This window comes from Nematolebias whitei, chromosome 13 (genome assembly GCF_014905685.2).
Source record: "Nematolebias whitei isolate Nwh7 chromosome 13, NemWhi1, whole genome shotgun sequence".
Taxonomy (NCBI): Eukaryota; Metazoa; Chordata; class Actinopteri; order Cyprinodontiformes; family Rivulidae; genus Nematolebias; species Nematolebias whitei.
In genome coordinates this window covers 47298342-47298830 of record NC_056510.1, presented here as the reverse complement: position 1 = coordinate 47298830, position 489 = coordinate 47298342, and the positions used below count along the sequence as shown (strand labels likewise).

The 489-nt window shown below is 46.8% G+C and overlaps 1 protein-coding gene across 1 annotated transcript in view; it reads left to right on the top strand.

Annotated features, from left to right (window-relative positions):
• The window catches only part of wdr3 (WD repeat domain 3), a gene marked incomplete in the record, with an annotated part of 211240 nt that overhangs the window by 192952 nt on the left and 17799 nt on the right, over window positions 1-489 (top strand).

Genomic DNA, 489 nt, shown 5'->3' with positions numbered 1-489 from the left:
GGAGCATTGATAACAACTTGGGCTATCCTTGTCCTCTCTGGTCCGGATGACATGGCGTCCCAGTGTTCCATAAAGAACTTCAAATCGTGACTCATCTGACCACAGAACAGTCTTCCATTTTGCCACACTCCATTTTAAATGACCCCTGGCCCAGTGCAAACGTCTGAGCTTGTGGAGCTTGCTTAGAAATGGCTTCCTCTTTGCACTGTAGAGTTTCAGCTGGCAACGGCGGATGGCACGGTGGATTGTGTTCACTGACAATGCTTTCTGGAAGTATTCCTGAGCCCATTCTGTTATTTCCTTGACAGTGGCATTCCTGTTTGAGGTGCAGTGACGTTTAAGGGCCCGGAGATCACGAGCATCCAGTAGAGTTTTACGGCCTTGACCCTTACGCACAGCGATTGTTCCAGATTCTCTGAATCTTTTGATGATGTTATGCACGGTTGATGATGATAACTTAAAAGTCTTTGCTATTTTACGCTGGGTAAC